The 19,475-nt window shown below is 41.7% G+C and overlaps 1 pseudogene; it reads right to left on the bottom strand.

Moving 5' to 3' along the window:
* Nucleotides 1-5,137: 5,137 nt before the first annotated feature.
* Nucleotides 5,138-19,188, bottom strand: LOC111346299 (uncharacterized; annotated as a pseudogene).
* Nucleotides 19,189-19,475: the final 287 nt, after the last annotated feature.

Below are 19,475 nucleotides of genomic sequence, written 5' to 3'. Positions count from 1 at the left end.
TCATCTAGAATATGAACAATACGTTTAAGATAGACTTGCTGTTTCTAAGGCGCTTATGAAATAGAGAGTCTATTGTTCTTGAAATCGAGGTGTGATGGTCACTGGTCAGGTGTCCCCCCAGCGAGGGAAATTCCCTTTTAATCTTATACAAAGACGCTTAGTTATCTGAACCAAGTGGATCGCAAGAGCGGAAAACAAAAATATTTATCTATTTCAGGGGGCAATACAGGTTTTCTCCGATTCTACAATTTTAGTTCTCTTTTCTGTGAATACTACACTAATCATATAATGATCTGTCTTTGAAAGATTTTTCATTCTTTCGATTCCTGCAAATTTGTTAATGGACCACATAATACCGAAGCGCACGCATGACGTCATGAAATTTAAGACCCAGACAAAAAAGGTCCAGTTCTATAACTATGATAAATGAAAAATATACGAACGGAGGGCAGTTCTCTTCAATCTTTTGCAGTTTTTAATGGGAAGACAACGTTGCTGGTTTGAAATTTGAACGAGAACCTTAGAAAATAGTCTATCAGCCACTTATAACATAACCAAAGTAAAGCGCGCGCTCTGATTGGTCAATTTAGCGTCCCCTACTTGCCCATGGGTGTACGCTGCTGACGTGAGCAAATGCAAAGACTATTTTTCCGCTCGCGCTTCTTTTTTCTGGTCACGTAAGATTTGTTAAATAAAAGGAAACTCTTTAGCTACAATGTATCAATGTTATGTTATAAAACAAATGGTAAACACCACAGCGTCCACTATTGAGTTATGGATGCACTTGGGAGGTTTGCTAAACACTCAAGAAGCTAGAGTCGCTCGAGGCGATAGCCGAGAGCGACTCTTACGCTTTTTTCGTGCTTAGCAACCTTCCGCGTGCATCCATAACTCAAAAGTGTACGTTGTGGTGTTTACCATTTCTCAATTAGAACGGTCTTCAGTCTCTAGTTATACTGAATCTCCGTTTTCTTGGAAAGCTCGGTACAAGAGAGGGGGGGTTGGGTGGGTAAAGGGGGTCCTCCGCAGCTCTCACGGACATCAAAAATTACAAATAACGCTTCAAGAAAACTCAGATAAACGACGGTAAGGTTCACGTTTCGCAGAAAGCAAATTTTAATTTTAACTGTTAGAACAGTTCACTACAGTTTCTATCTTCACAAAGAAATTCTCTGACTTAATCCTTATGACAGTCGTAGTTTCCAGTAAATTATTCAGCAAATACTTAATGTAAAACAGCGAAATAGCTTCAGTCGTAGAATCTTTGGAATTATATGTATTACGTGTCGTGTTAACTAACAAAATTTCGCTTTCTAAGAATTTTACAGCTCAGAAACGCCTTAGGAAGTCGAGCAAGGGAAATTCCCTCTAGATCTGAAAATATTATACTATGACTCAGTAGTAAACAATTTCCGTTTCCGGCATTAACATACCTTTAAGACATAACTTCTTCTGACAAAGATATAATTTCCTTGACAAGAAAAACACAACCCGCTCTTGTTGTTTGGCCAGAGTCTTTAACCCTTTAACTACCAGAAGTCATTATGATGTAATTTCTCCCAATGACACCCATACATTATTCAGCATACAGGTAATGAGAATACTCAAACTTATCAGTTAGAAGTTGTTATCTTGACCTAAAACCAAATTCTTGTAACTCATTTTCAAGAAAATGTGTAGCAGCAAGAGAGGAGAGTTAACAATCAAATCGTGGGAGTTAAAGAATAAAAAATGTATAAATTGATTTTGAAGTAGTATTTCCTATTTTAAGGAGTATCTTAGATTTTCAGAATCTACAGCAATACACAATTGTTAGAAGGAGAAAATCTTCGATCGCCTGATCTTTTCAATTTATTTTTCCCTTATTTTGCGACTGTCGTGTGCAACTCAGCCATTTCGCCTTAAGACCTTTTGAATGATAACTTTCCTCTTCAAACAAATCTCCGAATGAGAAAAAAGCATGACAATTAATTTAACTACTAACATAAAAGAATCAGGAGAAAGTAGGATCTGAGAATGTATCCGATATTAGTGTATCCATTTGATGTCTACTTTCACCGAGGCATTTTATGATTTGACACATGGCTTTCTCAATTACTGCAAGAAAGAACTTAGTGGATACTAATCTCAAAGAACGTCGATTATTAACTTTGAACTGATGAATACGATATAGTGTTGTGTGACGTCCAACAAGCTAGCGAATTTTCTTAACCCTTCATATTTAGTCTAGTTTTAATGAGCAAGTAAATCGGAAAATCTTTCACTTACCTAGCTTGTTTTGCCGTAATGCTAGGCATCCCGGCTGATTATGTCAAAGATTCATGGATGAAAGGAAACTCTTAAACCCGAAATTCATCTCAAAACTGACTGTTGTGTTATAAATGCAACAAGGTGTCAATAAACTCTGGTATGAAAAGTGCTTTTAAATGGAATGAAATGTGACATGTTGGTCATACGATACGCTTTAGGGAGGGAATTTCCTTTTCATCTCAACGTTAACAAAATCCTCGAACGTGATTGGTGATCAGTACTGTGATTTGAGCCCTAATAAGACAGTGTAGCCATCAACATTGTTTGTGATAAGTGAAATGGGACAGTCAACGCGCCCTACTGCACAGACCATTGAATTTTATATTCTTGCAGGAAAAGGTCAACTTTTGTACCCTTTATGAATATATTTTTAGCCGAAGGATATTTGTCCTAGTCTTTATAATATTTTACGCTATTGGTACCTTTAAGTGGCGTTATCAGGCGAGTTTTGGTCGAGCCAGGGTTTATGGTTCGTCTTTTGGTGCCATTCACTCGTTCTAAAATGTTTATAGCGAGACTAAACCCCCCTGAGTTACATTCTGCTGTGTGATGTTGTTTGGAAATATATTTTAATCTGCTTGACCTCCTTTAAATCGGGTTCTCTTTAAATTGCAATATTAAGAAGGGTGACAAGAAGATAGGAAGAGATGAGGGAAAGAGACACCGTTGTAGGGAGTAAGATGGAGGGAACGTGGGACGGGAAGTAAAAGGTAGAATGGCGGGGGATGCAGAGAGGAGAACAGTGAGGGAGGGTGGAGTTAATAAAGATAATCTAGACGGGGAGAGGGTGAGAGAGGGAAGGACGATATGATGAGGGAAGAATGCAGGAGGAGGAGAGGTAAGAAGAACAGGAAGAAAGAAGTGATGAGAGACATGGGTAGAGCGGGGGAAGGAGGAAAGGAGAGGAGATGACGAAGAAGAGAAGGAGATGAAAGAGAGGCAGATAGGCTGGAAGAGAGGGAGGGAATGAGAGGAAGGGATAAGAGTAAGCGGAGAGGGAAGTATATCCTCAGGAATAAGTTCATTGTCGATACTGTTGTATAATTTTTACTCGTGAATTTTTATTTACATTTTGTCCACACCTTTTCTGCATCATTTAATATTTGAGGTATTTAAAATAAGTTTTTGAAGTGCATAATGTTTAAAATACAAGTACAACCGAGTGATAACGATAACGGTACAGCAGGAGGAGAGAATAAAATCTTGTTATCATGTGTAAAGGCTGGATACACAAACATTGTCGAGACTATGGTGAAGAAAACAAACAGCGGTGGAGTCAGGGATATTGAGATCTTGATTTTGCAACAAGCGGACTTTTATTTGAGCATTGCTGTAACGGAAAGTCTGTTCAAGATGTCTGGAATGCCCAAAATTTTTGCTGGTTTCCACAACATTTCAGATAACAAAACTCCTGATCAATTGTAAAGAAAAAACCTATTCTCACATCTTTAGTGTCCTTAAACTAGGATGCATTTTTCATGAGAAAATTTTAATGTGAAAAATGTCATGGATTGAATCGGGATCGGGGGAAGGGATAATTGTTTATTTGTTCATATTTTAGTCTAAGTGTAAACTCGTGTTTACTCAGGCAAAGTCAGATTAAAAAACATAATGACATTAAGGACATTAAACATAAAGGACCGATTTTTTACACGAGGTCTAACCCAAACCACGGTTTTATGGAATCAGTGGCCCTCAGGGATCCTCAGTAAGGAGTAAATTTAATCAAAAAATGTCCTTCCACTATAAGCTTTCTGCCTACTCACGACTGTTAAAAAAACATAAATGTTCAGGTAGAAGGCTTGAAGATAGCTTAGAACGCGTTTTTGCTAAACAACGGCTAAACTTTGATTAAATAACCAGCCCGAAGTATTTTTACTGTAGTTTCCGAAAACATGGGGATGAAGTTAACAATTTTTATTTTAGACTAATTTGCTCTTTCGAGTTTTCAAAAAATCATTCAATTCTCCTCAAATCTACGTGGCTTTCCCTCCCAGAGGGGTCGAGGTTTACTTTCATACAAAGGTCAAAAGGGAAGGAGTCTCTTGGCTGGGTTTTATTATTGCCCCTCTTTGGAACGGGGTTCAAAATCATCCTTTCTGTCGTGATCGAGGAAAGATTTGCTTTCTTAACTTTTGACGAAGAATTAATAAGTAATTCTTTAGTATTCCTTGGAGATTTATCCCCCCCCCCTTCCCCCGTTATAAAATACCCTCTTTAAGTTGCAACTGAGCCAGCCTCATAGCCAGCCAGCTTTTCCAATTAGGCATTCAAATTGCAAATTTATTTCATACTTGTAAATCATGAAATTACTTGTTAACTATTTGAGTTTCCGAATGTCTATTTTTTATCTTCTCTTGGAAATTTATTTACTTCTATCTTCTTCTTGGAAATTTATCCCCTCCCCCCCCCCGTAATAAAATACCCTCTTTAAGTTGCAACTGAGCCAGCCTCATACAAAGTGAAGTAGTAGCATGCTGATCACTGATCAAATGGGTAACTGTCAATATCCCATAATATGCATATCCAATAATATGCATATTCTGTTTTGTTTTAGCCGGTGTTTCCAATTAAGCATTCAAATTGCAAATTGATTAATGATTTGACCATTTGCATTCGACTCAAACATATAATAGAATTCTTTTGATATATAAGAATGATGTTTAGAACAGGCGAAGATCGAGTCTGAAAGGCTTACGGTATATTTCCTAGGCAAGGTCAAGGGAGTATCTCATCTCTTCCCTATTCCCTAAATCTGGGGACTCAGTGAGCTCTTGTTTTTAACTAAATAGCCTTGATGGTTTTCCAAGAAGAGATGAAACCAAACTTAAGGCAGTGCTTTTTAAAAATTAGACCTCAATTAAATAACTAGACATAGAGACCCGAAACCAGTCGACCTTATCGCCTGATGAAGACTAGCAGTATGCAGTCAGTACCGTCGCGATTCATATCAGAAGTGACTATATCGTGAGACAAACAATAATGATTTATACTTATTATTACTCTTTGATATAGTTGTTCGGTATATCCTCTACTGCTCTATCGCGAAAAGTTTAAGCAATCACTTGATGTTCTATCCTCAGCAGTTTTAAATTTCAAGTGCACACCGCGTAGATTAACGTACAGCTGGAGAATTCGCCCTGTCACTGTTGTTCGCAGTATATTCTGAATAAAAAATAACTCAGCTCTGTATCTGCGAACTTTTTTACGAATAGTTTATCTAATTTGCAAAGAACGCCAAAATGATTTAAGTGCTGACAAGAAACTTCGTAAGGCTAATTGTGTCATTGCAAGAGAATATTAGCTTTGAGCTGTGTCTGGGTGTACTTCCCCGAACAGTGCAACTCGGATTTCAAGAGCACGCTGTTTCGACAGAAGTGCTGCTAAAAGGTCGCCTGCAGCATATTGTGTTTCTCCGAGAGAAAAGTAACTCTTAGCTGTGTCTGGATGTTCTTCCCCGAAGAGTGTAACTGGGGTTTCAAGAGCAAGCTGAAAGGATTGAAGTGCCGATAAAAGGTCGCTTGAAGCATGTTGTGTTTGTCCAAGAGAAAAGTAACTCTGAGCGGTGTCCTGGTGTTCTTTCCCAAAGAGATGAACCCTTATTTCAAGGGCTCGTTGATGGTACTGAAGTGCAGACGAAAAGTCACCTAGAACGTGTTTTATCTTTCCGAGAGAATAGTAACTGTCAGCTGTGTCTGGGTGGTCCTCTCAAAAGAGCTTAACTCTTATGTCAAGAACACGCTGAAAGGACTGACGCGCTGAGGAAAAGTCCTCTGAGGCAAGTTGTGTCTGTCCGAGAGAAAAGTAACTGTGAGCTGTTTCTAGGTGTTCTTCCCCGAAGAGCTTAACTCTGATGTCAAGAGCACACTGATCAGAGTGGAGTGCTGACAAAAGGTCGCCTGAAGCATGTTGGGCTACTCCGAGAGAAAAGTAACTGCGGGCTGTTTCTGGGTGTTCTTTCCCGAAGAGTTTTACTCTTATGTCAATGGAACGTTGATGGGACAGAAGCGCTGAGGAAAAGTCGCCTGTGACATGTTGAGTCTGTCCAAGACCATAGTAACTTTGTGCTGTGTCTTGGTGTTCTTCCCCGAGGAGTTTTACTCTTATGTCAAGGGCATGTTGATGGGACTGAAGCGCTGAGGAAAAGTCCCCTGAGGCAAGTTGTGTCTGTCCGAGAGAAAAGTAACTGTGAGCTGCTTCTAGGTGTTCTTCCCCGAAGAGCTTAACTCTGATGTCAAGAGCACACTGATCAGAGTGGAGTGCTGACAAAAGGTCGCCTGAAGCATGTTGGGCTACTCCGAGAGAAAAGTAACTGCGGGCTGTTTCTGGGTGTTCTTTCCCGAAGAGTTTTACTCTTATGTCAAGGGCACGTTGATGGGATTGAAGCGCTGAGGAATAGTCGCCTGTGACATGTTGAGTCTGTCCAAGACTATAGTAACTTTGTGCTGTGTCTTGGTGTTCTTCACTGAGGAGTTTTACTCTTATGCCAAGGGCACGTTGATGGCACTGAAGCGATGAGGAGAGGTCGCCTGTGACATGTTGAGTCTGTCCAAGACTATAGTAACTTTGTGCAGTGTCTTGGTGTTCTTCCCCGAGGAGTTTTACTCTTATGTCAAGGGCATGTTGATTGGACTGAAGCGATGAGGAAAAGTCCTCTAAGGCAAGTTGTGTCTGTCCGAGAGAAAAGTAACTGTGAGCTGTTTTTAGGTGTTCTTCCCCGAAGAGCTTAACTCTGATGTCAAGAGCACACTGATCAGAGTGGAATGCTGATTAAAGGTCGCCTGAAGCATGTTGGGTTACTCCGAGAGAAAAGTAACTCTGAGCTGTGTCTCGGTGTTCTTCCCCGAGGAGTTTTACTTTTATGTCATGGGCATGTTGATGGCACTGACGCGCTGAGGAAAAGTCCTCTGAGTCAAGTAGTGTCTGTCCGAGAGAAAAGTAACTGTTAGCTGTTTCTAGGTGTTCTTCCCCGAAGAGCTTAACTCTGATGTCAAGAGCACACTGATCAGAGTGGAGTGCTGACAAAAGGTCGCCTGAAGCATGTTGGGCTACTCCGAGAGAAAAGTAACTGCGGGCTGTTTCTGGGTGTTCTTTCCCGAAGAGGTTTACTCTTATGTCAAGGGCATGTTGGTGGGACCGAAGTGCTGAGGAAAGGTCATTTGAGGCAAGTTGCGTCTGTCCGAGAGAATAATAACTGCGAGCTGTTTCTAGGTGTTCTTCCCCGAAGAGCTTAACTCTGATGTCAAGAGCACACTGATCAGAGTGGAGTGCTGACAAAAGGTCGCCTGAAGCATGTTGGGCTACTCCGAGAGAAAAGTAACTGCGGGCTGTTTCTGGGTGTTCTTTCCCGAAGAGTTTTACTCTTATGTCAAGGGCACGTTGATGGGATTGAAGCGCTGAGGAAAAGTCGCCTGTGACATGTTGAGTCTGTCCAAGACTATAGTAACTTTGTGCTGTGTCTTGGTGTTCTTCACCGAGGAGTTTTACTCTTATGTCAAGGGCGCGTTGATGGCACTGAAGCGATGAGGAGAAGTCGCCTGTGACATGTTGAGTCTGTCCAAGACTATAGTAACTTTTTGCTGTGTCTTGTTGTTCTTCCCCGAGGAGTTTTACTCTTATGTCAAGGGCATGTTGATGGGACTGAAGCGCTGTGGAAAAGTCCTCTGAGGCAAGTTGTGTCTGTCCGAGAGAAAAGTAACTGTGAGCTGTTTCTAGGTGTTCTTCCCCGAAGAGCTTAACTCTGATGTCAAGAGCACAATGATCAGAGTGGAATGCTGATTAAAGGTCGCCTGAAGCATGTTGGGTTACTCCGAGAGAAAAGTAACTCTGAGCTGTGTCTCGGTGTTCTTCCCCGAGGAGTTTTACTTTTATGTCATGGGCATGTTGATGGCACTGACGCGCTGAGGAAAAGTCCTCTGAGTCAAGTAGTGTCTGTCCGAGAGAACAGTAACTGTTAGCTGTTTCTAGGTGTTCTTCCCCGAAGAGCTTAGCTCTGATGTCAAGAGCACACTGATCAGAGTGGAGTGCTGACAAAAGGTCGCCTGAAGCATGTTGGGCTACTCCGAGAGAAAAGTAACTGCGGGCTGTTTCTGGGTGTTCTTTCCCGAAGAGGTTTACTGTTATGTCAAGGGCGTGTTGGTGGGACCGAAGTGCTGAGGAAAGGTCATTTGAGGCAAGTTGCGTCTGTCCGAGAGAATAATAACTATGAGCTGTTTCTAGGTGTTCTTCCCCGAAGAGCTTAACTCTGATGTCAAGAGCACACTGATCAGAGTGGAGTGCTGACAAAAGGTCGCCGGAAGCATGTTGGGCTACTACGAGAGAAAAGTAACTGCGGGCTGTTTCTGGGTGTTCTCTCCCGAAGAGTTTTACTCTTATGTCAAGGGCACGTTGATGGGATTGAAGCGCTGAGGAAAAGTCGCCTGTGACATGTTGAGTCTGTCCAAGACCATAGTAACTTTGTGCTTTCTCTTGGTGTTCTTCACCGAGGAGTTTTACTCTTTTGTCAAGGGGGCGTTGATGGCACTGAAGCGATGAGGAGAAGTCGCCTGTGACATGTTGAGTCTGTCCAAGACTATAGTAACTTTGTGCTGTGTCTTGGTGTTCTTCCCCGAGGAGTTTTACTCTTATGTCAAGGGCATGTTGATGGGACTGAAGCGCTGAGGAAAAGTCCTCTGAGGCAAGTTGTGTCTGTCCGAGAGAAAAGTAACTGTGAGCTGTTTCTAGGTGTTCTTCCTCGAAGAGCTTCACTCTGATGTCAAGAGCACACTGATCAGAGTGGAGTGCTGACAAAAGGTCGCCTGAAACATGTTCGGCTACTCGGAGAGAGAAGTAACTGCGGGCTGTTTCTGGGTGTCCTTTCCCGAAGAGTTTTACTCTTATGTCAAGGGCACGTTGATGGGATTGAAGCGCTGAGGAAAAGTCGCCTATGACATGTTGAGTCTGTCCAAGACCATAGTAACTTTGTGCTGTGTCTTGGTGTTCTTCACCGAGGAGTTTTACTCTTATGTCAAGGGCACGTTGATGGCACTGAAGCGATGAGGAGAAGTCGCCTGTTACATGTTGAGTCTGTCCAAGACTATAGTAACTTTTTGCAGTGTCTTGGTGTTCTTCCCCGAGGAGTTTTACTCTTATGTCAAGGGCATGTTGAGGGAACTGACGCGCTGAGTAAAAGTTCCCTGAGGCAAGTTGTGTCTGTCCGAGAGAAAAGTAACTGTGAGCTGTTTCTAGGTGTTGTTCCCCGAAGAGCTTAACTGTGATGTCAAGAGCACACTGATCAGAGTGGAATGCTGATGAAAGGTCGCCTGAAGCATGTTGCGTTACTCCGAGAGAAAAGTAACTCTGAGCTGTGTCTCGGTGTTCTTCCCCGAGGAGTTTTACTTTTATGTCAAGGGCGTGTTGATGGAACTGACGCGCTGAGGATAAGTCCTCTGAGTCAAGCAGTGTCTCTCCGAGAGAAAAGTAACTGTGAGCTGTTTCTAGGTGTTCTTCCCCGAAGAGCTTAACTCTGATGTCAAGAGCACACTGATCACAGTGGAGCGCTGACAAAAGGTCGCCTGAAGCATGTTGGGCTACTCCGAGAGAAAAGTAACTGCGGGCTGTTTCTGGGTGTTCTTTTCCCAAGAGTTTTACTCTTATGTCAAGGGCATGTTGGTGGGACCAAAGTGCTGAGGAAAGGTCATTTGAGGCAATTTGCGTCTGTCTGAGAGAAAAGTAACTGTGAGCTGTTTCTATGTGTTTTTCCCCGAAGAGCTTAACTCTGATGTCAAGAGCACACTGATCAGAGTGGAGTGCTGACAAAAGGTCGCCGGAAGCATGTTGGGCTACTCCGAGAGAAAAGTAACTGCAGGCTGTTTCTGGGTGTTCTTTCCCGAAGAGTTTTACTCTTATGTCAAGGTCACGTTGATGGGATTGAAGCGCTGAAGAGAAGTCGCCTGTGACATGTTGAGTCTGTCCAAGACCATAGTAACTTTGTGCTGTGTCTTGGTGTTCTTCACCGGGGAGTTTTACTCTTATGTCAAGGGCACGTTGATGGCACTGAAGCGATGAGGAGAAGTCGCCTGTGACATGTTGAGTCTGTCCAAGACTATAGTAACTTTATGCTGTGTCTTGGTGTTCTTCCCCGAGGAGTTTTCCTCTTATGTCAAGGGCATGTTGACGGGACTGAAGTGCTGAGGAAATGTCATTTGAGGCAAGTTGTGTTTGTCCGAGAGAAAAGTAACTGTGAGCTGTTTCTAGGTGTTCTTCCCCGAAGAGCTTAACTCTGATGTGAAGAGCACACTGATCAGAGTGGAGTGCTGACGAAAGGTCGCCTGTTGCATGTTGGGTTACTCCGAGAGAAAAGTAACTGCGGGCTGTTTCTGGGTGTTTTTTCCCGAAGAGTTTTACTCTTATGTCAAGGGAACGTTGATGGGACAGAAGCGCTGAGGAAAAGTCGCCTGTGACATGTTGAGTCTATCCAAGACTATAGTAACTTTGTGCTGTGTCTTGGTGTTCTTCCCCGAGGAGTTTTACTCCTATGTTAAGTGCATGTTGATGGGACTGAAGCGCTGAGGAAAGGTCCTCTGAGGCAAGTTGTGTCTGTCCGAGAGAAAAGTAACTGTGAGCTGTTTCTAGGTGTTCTTCCCCGAAGAGCTTAACTCTGATTTCAAGAGCGCTCTGTTTAGAGTGGAGTGCTGACGAAAGGTCGCCTGAAGCATGTTGGGTTACTCCGAGAGAAAAGTAACTCTGAGCTGTGTCTCGGTGTTCTTCCCCGAGGAGTTTTACTCTTATGCCAAGGGCATGTTGATGGGACTGAAGCGCTGAGGAAAGGTCGTCTGAGGCAAGTTGTGTTTGTCCGAGAGAAAAGTAACTGTGAGCTGTCTCTAGGTATTCTTCCCCGAAGAGCTTAACTCTGATGTCAAGAGCACACTGATCAGAGTGGAGTGCTGACAAAAGGTCGCCTGAAGCATGTTGGGTTACTCCGAGAGAAAAGTAACTCTGAGCTGTGTCTCGGTGTTCTTCCCCGAGGAGTTTTACTCTTATGTCAAGGGCATGTTGATGGGACTGAAGCGCTGAGGAAAGGTCGTCTGAGGCAAGTTGTGTTTGTCCGAGAGAAAAGTAACTGTGAGCTGTCTCTAGGTGTTCTTCCCCGAAGAGCTTAACTCTGATGTCAAGAGCACACTGATCAGAGTGGAGTGCTGACAAAAGGTCGCCTGAAGCATGTTGGGTTACTCCGAGAGAAAAGTAACAGTGGGCTGTTTCTGGGTGTTCTTTCCCGAAGAGTTTTACTCTTATGTCAAGGACACGTTGAAGGGACTGAAGCGCTGAGGAAAAGTCGCCTGTGACATGTTGAGTCTGTCCAAGACTATAGCAACTTTGTGCTGTGTCTCGTTGTTCTTCCCCGAGGAGTTTTACTCTTATGTCAAGTGCATGTTGATGGGACTGAAGCGCTGAGGAAATGTTGTCTGAGGCAAGTTGTGTTTGTCGAAGAGAAAAATAACTGTAAGCTGTTTCTGGGTTTTCTTCCCCGAAGAGTTTTACTCTGATGCCAAGAGCATTCTGAGCAGACTGAAGTGCCGACAAAAAGTCGCGTAAGGGATATTGTGTTACCCCGAGAAAAAAATAGCTTCGCGCTGTGTCTGGGTGTTCTTTCCCTAAGAGTTTAATTCGTATGCCCAAAGCACGCTTAAAGGACTGAAGTGCTGACGGGATGCTGCATGAGGCAAGTTGTGTTACTCCGAGGAAAAATTAACTATGTGCAATATCTGGATGTTCTTGCCCGAAGAGTTTGATTCTTATGTCCAGAGCACGATGAAAGGACTGAAATGCTGACGAAAATTGACGTAAATCATATTGGTTTATTCCAAGACAAAAGTAACTTTGAGCTATGTCCGGGCATTCTTCCCCGAAGAGTTTTACTCTGATTTCAAGAGCACGCTGTTTGGACTGAAGTGCCGACAAGAAGTCATGTAAGGCATGTTGTGTTACTCCCAGAGAAAATTAAGTCTGAGCTGTGTCCATGTGTTCTTCCCCAAGGAGTTTAACTCTGATGTCAAGTGCACGACGAAAGGACTGAGATGCCGACAAGAAGTCATGTAAGGCATGTTGTGTTACTCCAAGAGAAAAGTAACTCTTCGCTGTGTCGGAGTGTTCTTCCCCGAGGAGCTCCACTCTGATGTTAAGTGCACGCTGAAAGGACTGAAGTGCTGACGAGAAGTCGCCTGTAGCATACTGTATTTGAGCGAGAGAAAAGTAAGTATCAGCTGTGTCTTTGTGTTCTTCCCCGAAGAGTTTAACTCGGATTTCAAGAGCACGCTGCATGGAATGAAGTGCTGAAGAGAACTCCTCAGAGGCAAGCTGTGTGTGTCCAAGACAAAAATAGCTCTGAGCTGTGTCTGGGTGTTCTTCACCGAGGAGTTTAGCTCTGATGTCAAGGGCACGATGTTTGGACTGTAGTGCCGATGAAAAGTGGCCTGAGGCATGTTGTGTTTCTCCGAGAGAAAAATAGCTCTGCGCTGTGTCTAGATTTTCTTCCCCGAATATTTTAAATCGTATTTCAAGGGCACGTTGATGGGACTCAAGCGCTGACGATAAGTTGCCTGAGACAAATTGTGTTACTCCGAGAGTACAGTAACTCTGTGCTGTGTCTGGGTTTTCATCTCCGAGGAGTTTGACTCTGATATCAAGGGCACGCTGTTTTGACTGAAGTGCCGATGAGAAGTCGCCTAAGGCATGTTGTGTTTCTCCGAGAAAAAAATAGCTCTCTGCTGTGTCTAAACGTTCGTCCCCGAAGAGTTGAGATCTTACGTCAAGGGCACGTTGATGGGACTGAAGCGCTGAAAAAAAGTCGCCTGAGACAAGTTGTGTTACTCCGAGAGTAGAGTAGCTCGTAGCTGTGTCTGGGTGTTCTTCCCCAAAGACTTCAACTCTGATGTTAAGAGCATGCTGAAAGGACTGAAGTGCTGACGAGAAGTCGCCTGAGGCATGTTGTGTTTGTCCGAGAAAAAAGTAACTCTCAGCTGTTTTTGGGTGTTTTTCCCCAAAGAGTTTAATTTTGATGTCAAGAGCTCGCTGAAAGGACTGAAGTGCTGACGAGAAGTCCCCTGAAGCATGTCGTGTTACTCCGAGGGAAAAATAAATCTGAGGTATGTCTGGGTGTTCTTCCCCGAACAGTTTAACTCTTATGTCTAGGGCACGCTGCTGGGATTGAATTGCTGACGAGAAGTCGTTTAGATCACGCTGTGTTATTCCGGAAGAAAAGTAAATCTCAGATGTGTTTAGGCTTTCTTCTCCAAAGAGTTCTTTTGCGATGTCAAGGGCACTTTGAAAGGACTGCATGGCTCCAGAGTAGTTATGCATCTGATGAAGAGCGCGGCCATGGTCTAAATAGCTTCTTAATAGTCCTTCTTGATGCATATTTAAATCAATATTCTCGTTGGGTTTAGTTTTATTTCCTGCGTCAACTTTTCCATCTTGCTTTAAGGTCATTGTATGATAACTTATTCGTTTTCCGCAAAATTTTGCTGCTTCTTTGGGAATATTTAACACATTCTTTAGTGTCGAATTAACGTTGCTCTGGAAGGTCCAGAAACCAGTTGAGTGTGGAAGGATCTGTTTTTCTGTTTGATTTGACATCTTCAGCACAGAATCGGTTATTGCTTGCTTTGTTTCATCATCCGAGAACCGTTGGGTTGCTATGCTAACAACACAAATCATTTCCAATCTAAGTGGTTGATTGGTTGTAAGATCTGGTTCCAGCAGACCAGCCTTGAGAATTTTCAATTCTTTTTTATCCACTGGGGGAATAAAAAGAAGACTTGTGTCTCCTAATTCTCTGCATACTTGAAAGGCTCCGGTGTAACATTTCAATGCAATTGCTTTCTTTTCATCGGATCGAGAGTAAGTTACAAGAATCTGCAATGCAATTACTCTGAGAATGTGCAGTTCGGGGCTGTCACTCATCAATAAAAGAGCTTCTTGTAAGTTCTGAACTCCGTCGTCTATTTTCCCTGATGCCAGTTGACAGATGCCTCTATAACACAGGAGTTTTCCTTTGTCTACCGACAAAGGATGGCCTTCGGCTTTAGAGAGAAACGTCATCGATCTTCCATGTGTCCCCCAAGTCACTTCAGTGAATGCTAGTGACACCATTAACTGACTGTAGAACATGTATTTTTCAAACTTTTTAGCTGCTTTTATTGCATAATCGTAAATTTTGTCAATAGTTACTCCCTCACACCAGAAAAGAGAATCTATGAACAGTTCTGCTTTAACCAAGACGTTAAATCCAACGTCACATAACTTAGGATCGGAGCAAGTTGCAATTAGGCTCTGAGTAATATTCTTCTTCTCTTCATAGAAATCAGCGAATGCTTGCATGGAATGTCCTGTCAAAAACTGGTCATTTAGCTTCTCGAAAAGAGAGACGTAATATGCAGACAAACGTGCTTTGGAGTTCAGCATCGTTTCTTTCATTTCATTTTGGCCTCTTTCTCTTGCAAACAACAGAAGCAACTTATGCATCGAAAATGAGTCAGGTTTGAAGCTGGAGTCGAGGAGAGATTTCCTTCGAAGTCTATGCAACACCTTCTTGGCCTCGACACTTGATTTGACATCCAAAACAGCTGCAGCAACGGAGAGGTTAAAGTCCTCTGGAAGGACACTGAGAGATACCATTGCCTCCTTTTCTGGTAAAGAGAGTCTCTCAAAGGAAGTTTTAATTAGGAAATTCAATTGCAGATTGCTAGGATAGTCTGGCTTGTCTAAGAGGTCGACAGGGTCTCTTTCCGTAGACTCACCCAATTCCTTTAAAAATTGACTCGGATGAGCATTATCTTCAGAAATGGCGGAACACAACAGTTTCATTGCCAAAGGTACGTTCCCGCAGATTTTCGAAATTTTCGAGCGGTCAGTCATGGTCGCACTTGGGAGTAGTTCACCCACTAAACTTTGAGAAAAGTACTCGTCTAATGCTGGAATTCTTAATGTGTGATGGCCTTGGAAATGCACATTTAGGAATTGGAGAGATCCCCTTGTCGTAATAAGAAATGATGCATTTTCGACTTGACTGAGGATGACTTCAAGGAATTGTATGAAATCCTCTTTCACGTTCGGAGCTCCGCTTTCGAGTAAGTCATCAGCGTTGTCGAGAATCATCACAAATTCATCTGAAATTTCGCTTAAAAAGAGGGAAAGTTCATCGTCTATGGACATTCCCTGAGGTATTTGATCTTTTGAGGAGTGTCTTCTAAAGAAGCTCAAAAGCTTTAAAGTCAGATCAGCTTTTGACTGGAGTCCTCGCATGGAGACGAAGTACACTGGTAGTCCTCCAGACTGGAGTTGATGTCCGACAGTAGTTGCGACAGAAGTTTTACCAAAACCAGGCGACCCCCATATTGACACAATCCGGGTACCTTTAGAAGTCAAGTGACTACCAATGTCTTCACACTCTCTCTGACGGCCAGTGAAGTGTGGAATCTTTAAAGGAAGATTGGAAGGCGGATTGAATGGCTTTGAATCTTGAAAGAAAGAAACAGATGGAATCATATAAGAGCCAATTGCAATGGCGGTAGTTTTAAGAAAAAATAGTAAAAAATGCACATCATACGGTACCAATACAAATCTGGCCATTAAGTCTTTTGCATGCGGTTTAAAAACAACAAACAATATCTGAGCACTCTGTCAAACGACAAACTTAATACCTACAAAGATATTAAAAAAAACAACAAAATAAACAAACAAACAACAACGCCATGAAGTCCTAAGCGCTAAAAAATAAAAAATTGATATCACAGCTACATGGAAAATCCCAAATTGTGCCATAAATCACGCGAAATGTAAACCTATAAGGAGATATAAAAGATAAGATATAAAAGATATAAAAATAAGAATTGAAAAAAACAAACAAACAAACAAACAAACAACAACGCCATGAAGCCCTAAGCGCTAAAAAATAAAAAATTGATATCACAGCTACATGGAAAATCCCAAATTGTGCCATAAATCACGCGAAATGTAAACCTATAAGGATTTTACAAATGTAGGAATACAGTGTGACTATTACTGATTCTGAAGAGATTGGACACAGACCGCGCAGAGGGAGGGGCTGGGGGGGGGCTTTAGCCCTCCCACATTTTTGCAAATCGGAGTAAATCGGAGTAAATCGGAAAAAAATTTTCTTCGCGCATTCTTCTTTAGTCCCCCCACTCGAAAACTTTCCTGTTGGAAGCAGGTTTTACCAGTTCTTCGCTAACGTTAGCTTGAATCCAGCGAGAAATATCGTTCCAACGTTTAAACCTTTTTTATGAATATCTAATGCCAGTCTCGTCCTCCATCATACCTCATACCTCCATGAAAGTTTTGATCCCATGCATGCAAATAAACCAGCTCGCTCAGGTTGTAAAAAACTTCAAGGAAGGCAAGCTTCAGAACTGGGCAATTTGCTTATGTCTACCATTATCCTTTGATATACATATTATCATCAGAGATGTTGAATACTTTCTTTTTTCTGACGATACCAAAACCGAAGTCATAAAATTCTTGTGGATTACCTCGAATAAATTCCTCACGTTGCGACTTTGCTAAAAGCTAACAAGTTGTCCATTCATGTGAAAAAACCAAAATCATGATTTTTAGACCTAAATGAAAAAGATCACTAGCGACAAGCCCTCTCGAAATTGATAACACAATTATCGAGGAAGTTGAAAAGTTTTGGCTGTTTTCATAGAATAGCATTTTACACGAAAAATGCATATTAACTTCGTTTGTACAAACATTTATAAAACGATAGGAATGCAAAATAATGAAAGGTTTCACGTACTTAGCGAACCTCTTTTCTTATTGTATCATTCCTTAGTTTATCCATATTTTATTTACAAGAGTGTAGTACGGAGTTCTACTAGTAAGTCTTCTTTTCAAAATTATGCCGTTCTCAAGTCTGTAGTAACATCAAACAATTCACAATTTTACACCAAGGACCAAAATCGTGGAACTCTCTGCCTCATTCGATAATTGAGTCTAACAATATAAGATCTTTCAGACGGTTACTCAGATCCTATTTAATTAATTTGCAAAATACTCAGTTAATCTCATAGCAAGGTTTTTTTTTTGTTTGAAGATATTTCTCATTGTTTCCCCCTAAAGCACCTAAGCTTAACGAGGGGGATTACAGCATTACAAATTTTAAATCGATTTGTCCAGGCTTACACACAAACAACACACACAAGTTTCGATAACAATGCAACGAGTTTACAAACTCGGCTAGGAATAGATCCCGTAAACAATCAAAGAATAGCCTCCGAAAAGCGGTCAGTGTTAATCATAAAACAGTCGCAAGGTTATTGATATTAGATAATTAATCAAGATTTTTCCGTACTTTACACTTGTCTAATTAAAGCCTCCATGGCTTCTTGAGACTTCCTCGCCTTTTCATTTATCTATTTCCCATGTATTATATACGTCAATTAGCTTGTAATACAATTAGTATAGGTAATCACATGATTTCGGGTGCAATTTGGAATAAATAAGCACGAGTAATTTTTTTCAAAGACTAACAAAATTGCATGAGCCCGTAGGGCGAGTGCAATTTGTGGTCTTTGAAAAAATTTAAGGGTGCCTATTTATTCCAAATTGCACGATAAAGTCCTGTGATTATATATTAATAATATACATTAAAAAAAAATACGAGGTAGCTTCTCATAACTACGCAGAAGAAAAGCGCGCGCATCACGTGCAAAAATAATTTATTCAAACCCTGCAAGTGACATTGACCTTGACATTGACAAATCATTCTGACCAATCAGAATGTCTGGTTTGTTTCTTTCTTTGCACTGAATTGACCCTCTTCTGCACTGAATTAACTCTCTTCTGCACTGAACTAACTGAAGATTTCATTCATCTTAACCAATCAGAACTGAGAAATTTTTCATGTATATCATTAGATGATAAATAAATGATTAATTAAATAAATAAATAAAAACTGATAAGAACACTCTCCAGCAATGCATAATTCATTTATTTAAGAGCTAGACAACTTTTAATATATTTTACCAGTGTGGTCTTGATCCATGTATCGCTTTGGATCACCGGCGAGGTCTTCAACTTTTTCCTTTATAATATTCCCCTGGGCTTTTAATTCGTCGACACTTGATCTAACCTCTTCGACATCTGATCTCATTTCTTTGACATCTGATCTCACCTCATCGACACCTGATTTTACTTCTTCGAGACACTCGATATACGATCTGGTCTCCCGTCTAAGACTTTCTTCCAATCTGCGAACTTCTTTGGTGGGAAAATCAGATTCTGTCAATCCGCCAGTGGCATCGATGGGATCTGTGTTGATACCAAGAGCTTTGAATGCTTCTTTAGCGAACTGCACGTATTGGTCAAAGGTTGGTTTAACGATCTCTGGTCTGTCTAAGTGACAAAGCGAGTTTCTTAACAGTCGAAGCTGGTCAATTGCAAGAGCGGATGTTTCAGCTGTATTTCCACCTGGACTTACAACAGATGCATGGAACTTTCCACGAGGTACTTTATGGTACCTTATGAACAGTTCATCAAGTGTCCTGTAATGACCTTTGCTATCCTGCAAAGCAAACGACCTTGCATGGAGGGTTGCCTGAAACAGAGCTGTGCAATCCCATTTTTCATAGGAGGTGTGTGTAGGAACTTTAGTTTTTCCACCCTCTTTACTGAGAAACAAATTTCTTACCACCACGGAGTCATCCCACAGTTGACATCCGGGAAGATGTCCAATTATGTTGTTCCACATACATTTAAACGTCTGACGTAAAGCAGTGGCGAACTCATTGAGTACAATGGAGGCAAATTTGAAATAATTCAGCTGCTCGTCTGTAAAAGGCTGTAGAGTCATACTCTGAGGAAGCTCTGGAGATTGGTATCATCTATCAAAATCCTGAGAGAGATTAAATTTATTAAAGCATACGTCTTAATTGAAATCAAAGGGTGATTGACATATGCAAGGGTAAATCAAAAAAGGTTCTTCTTCAGAATTAAGTTACCTAACGTATAAAACTACTTTATTCCGCATGCGCACTGGCTTTATCAAGTCGTACGAGGGGACATAGAATCAGAAAGTGGCGTCACAACTGAATTTACTGGAGACATAGTGAAGACTCATTTTTAAATTCCATTGGACTCTTCGAATTTACTTACTGTTTAGATGC

The sequence above is a fragment of the Stylophora pistillata genome, chromosome 11 (genome assembly GCF_964205215.1).
Source record: "Stylophora pistillata chromosome 11, jaStyPist1.2, whole genome shotgun sequence".
In the NCBI taxonomy this organism is placed as follows: Eukaryota; Metazoa; Cnidaria; class Anthozoa; order Scleractinia; family Pocilloporidae; genus Stylophora; species Stylophora pistillata.
The sequence above is the reverse complement of the archived record's forward strand: the minus strand, read 5'-3'. Positions and strand labels throughout refer to the sequence as shown.